Source organism: Gavialis gangeticus, unplaced genomic scaffold (assembly GCF_001723915.1).
Source record: "Gavialis gangeticus isolate Ggan-Ray unplaced genomic scaffold, GavGan_comp1, whole genome shotgun sequence".
Lineage (NCBI taxonomy): Eukaryota > Metazoa > Chordata > Crocodylia > Gavialidae > Gavialis > Gavialis gangeticus.
The window spans coordinates 30,016,070-30,019,471 of record NW_017728993.1 but is presented as its reverse complement, the minus strand read 5'-3'; the positions used below and the strand labels follow the sequence as shown (position 1 = coordinate 30,019,471).

The window sequence follows — 3,402 nt, the reverse complement described above, 5'->3', positions numbered from 1 at the left end:
CTACCAGCACACATTTTATATTTTAATCCCCTAAATGCCATTTATAATTATAATTAAAATTAAATCCACCCTTACACAATTTATCCTGCATACCACGCAGAAATGCCTTGCATACCCCCATGGCTACACATACCAAAGTTTGGAAATCCCTGCTCTAGACCTTAAACAGATCCCCTCTGCCCCTAGGAACCTATTACTTATATAACAAAGAATGGGGTTGGAGAAAGAGTATTAACTGATGATCCTAGGTCTTTACAACCTGAGTGTAACAGGTGGGCATCCTGGGGCCAGTCAGTCGTTGGCCCGCTGTAACAGGGTTCCATCCCCAGAGTCATTTGAGAATGCCTGGAGGCATCCCAAAGTCCTTTTTTTTTTTTTTTTTTTTTAGTAACTTCTGGAAACAAACTCCCCTTCACTCGCCTGTCCACATATTGATGTTTCTTTGGGTTCTTAAAAAAGAGGCTGCCCCAGGGTTTCCCAGATCTGGTCTTCGCTCTCAAACACCTGCAGGTGAGGAGCTTCTGCCCCTAAGGGCTGTTTGCAGAGCTCCATACCACCCCTTTACTGTGCCCCATGCTTCATGGGTGTTATCTGCATCCTTTGTCCACTCTGTTGGGGTCCTAACCAACACAGCTCAGACTGACAGTTGGGCCCAGCTTTGAGGCACTAGCTTCAGTCAATCTGCTCTGGGCCCCTGGCCCTCTGTGGATGAGTTCCCTGTGCCACCAGGCCCTCTGGCCACTGTAGATGCAGCTCTGTGGTGCTGAGCTCTCTCTGGCCCCTGTAACTGCACCTCTGTGGGTACTAATGAGGCCTCCACCTCCCCTACATCCTCAACCAGAAACCACCAGATTAAACTATAACATAAACACTAAGCTCCTGGGCTTTAACAAAACAAATACAGGCAATTAGCCTGCTTACCCCTGGCTCCACATCTCTGGGTCATTCAGCCTGGTGTTCTCACTGGCAGGGCTGCTTCAGTATCCTGGCGACTTCAGGAGTCTACACTCTGCCACAGCCTGAGCTGGCCCCTTGGCTGGCTCAGCCCAGGGCTTGTATAGTTCTGGCCTGAGCTCTCATGTAGTCATGTGATCACCCCAGTCAGCTGACCAGCCTGCAGAGCTACCCTTTAACCCCTGCTCTGCTAGCAGGCCATGCTCTGAAGACTCTGGTCTTAAAAGGGGCTGCTATGCTTCCTAGTAACAGGGCTAGGGTTCCCTGTTACACCCGCCCACTTGTCTCCAGGCTAACCACCCACCTTGCTTGCTTGCCATGCCTTGATGATAATGATTATGAGATGTCAATCAGGTGGGAGGCTGCTCATTTACTTGTCCTGATGCCTAGGGCCTATGTACATGGATCCAACCTCCCCTATACCATGTTGCATGCCTCGCAGATGGCACCCAAGGCCTAATCCCCAGCCTTCTTAGGCAGCCAAGTTCTTCTGTACCCTTCTCTCTCTAAGGTATGGTGCCCCAGGACCTTTGGCTATGCTGGCCCTGGCCTCACCTTCCAGCCCAATCAGAACCCCATGCCCCTGGCTCTGGGCATCCCTTGCGGTGGGCCCCTGGCCCTTTTAACCATTCTGGTCCTGGCCCCAGCATTGACCAGTTGAGGGTCCATCCAGTTAAGTTGGCTAGTGACTTGCCTTCTCTCCCTCACACTCCTCTGCCCCTTTGCTGGGCTCTCAGATGCTCAAGCTGCAGACCTGTCAATACCCACTCAGCTCAGGGCTCTCTCAATCCACAAGGCCGTGGGGGCTGGGGTTATAAGGTGCCCCTTACTCACCTTTCACTGGGGAGGTAACTGGCCTGGCATTTCTCAAGACTACCCTGCCATGGGCAGCCCCACCAGACTATCCTGGCCCAGCAGAATGTAGTTTTTGATCATGCCCAGGACCTCCTTCCCCATAGCTCCTTCCCATATACCTCCAAGATGTTGTGAGCAGCAGATCCAGCTGGGTGGTGTTCTCTCCACAGCTGCAGCCAGGAAACTGTTGGCTTATCTCTGAGGGTATGAGTTAAAATGGAGGCTACTCAGCCCCCCCTTCAATCACATGGCCCTCTTTCAGTCATGTGACTGCCTCATCAGGGCTGGCCCACGCCTGCCGGCCACCCTATTATCTGCTCTAAGCCCTTAAAGTGGCAGGCACCAAGGGTGTTCTGTCACACTGAGGCTTGGAGTTGAAGTAGCTGTGCCAGTGCTCTCACGTAAATCATCTTTGCTCCTTGCTGACCACCCAGGTTGATGTACTGTGATCATTTACAGACCATTTTGAAGAATATGTGTGCCAAAGTATGTATGTCATAGGAGAGATGCAGAGAGGAATTGGGAGAAACTTGAAAATCCTTATCCTTTTACATTCATTTTTTGTTCATGCCTATTCTGAATTTCAAAAACTTGTCAATTAATATGTTCCTATTTTTCTTTTTGATAGATTTAACCAATTGTTAGATTACAGGTGGTCAGAATGCTTGGACAGCTGCCTTGCAGTTATTGTTTTACAACTCCTAATTAAATAAAAAAGGCTGTATAGGAAGGTGGCAGGAGCCTGCTTAAAGTACTTGATTCAAAAGCATTACCATTCTAGGTCAATAAAACTGAAGAGTTATTACCACTTGCTTGACTTTTGTTGGATGTTGTGAACTTGATTTGGTCCAGTTCGTGGTACTGGTGTCCATATTTTTTAAATTACCATTAACACAAGATACACCCATTACCAACTAAGTAATTCAGTTACTATGCTGTCAATCTAGGACAGACTCCATGAACAATAAAATCACAGGAAAAAAAATAAAGTACAAAAATCAAAACATTTCCTAGATGTAGTTTGAATATTTTGTGAAGGAATAAATCCCTTGCACTCTTTTCACCCTGTGCATGGTTCAAGAAAATAAACAATTGTAATGACAACCACAATATGGTACTTTTAATCCCCAAATCAGAGAGCATAGTTATTAATATTGCTTCTCATTCATTAATGACTTTGGTAGAATTTCCACCTTAATAAAGATAGAAAATTAATCTGCATTGCATCTACCTCTTTTTTACTGCTTGACCTTCGAGAGAATCAGTAAGGTCTTTAGAGGAAAGACTGCAAAAGAACTGGCTAGCATAATAATTTGTTTCCATGGCAGCAAGCTCCAAATTCCTATTCTTGAGACCAAAAAGTAAAATGAAATCTAGATGCTTGACAGTTATTTCCTACTGAATGCTCAAGAAATCTATCAAAGAGCAATATCATTGCTGATGTCTGTGGACCTATATGCCTTCTCCAAGTCTGAGCCAATACCATAAGGCTAGCAAATAAGAAGAGAAATAAATACAAAAGAAGCAGTTATTGTTATGGTTTAATTGTGGCTTAAATCTAATGAATTCATCAAATAAAAAGAGGCTTTTTCT

General features: G+C 45.8%; 1 long non-coding RNA gene across 1 annotated transcript in view; it reads right to left on the bottom strand.

The window, feature by feature from the left end:
* Positions 1 to 477: 477 nt before the first annotated feature.
* Positions 478 to 3,402, bottom strand: part of LOC109305378 — a 20,387-nt gene continuing 17,462 nt past the window's right edge. Inside the window, exons 3-5 of the long non-coding RNA XR_002099609.1 lie at positions 1,995 to 2,000; positions 1,255 to 1,258; positions 478 to 488 (exon numbers count right to left, since the gene is read on the bottom strand). This is a non-coding gene — a long non-coding RNA (uncharacterized LOC109305378). The remainder of the gene's footprint in view (positions 489 to 1,254; positions 1,259 to 1,994; positions 2,001 to 3,402) is intronic.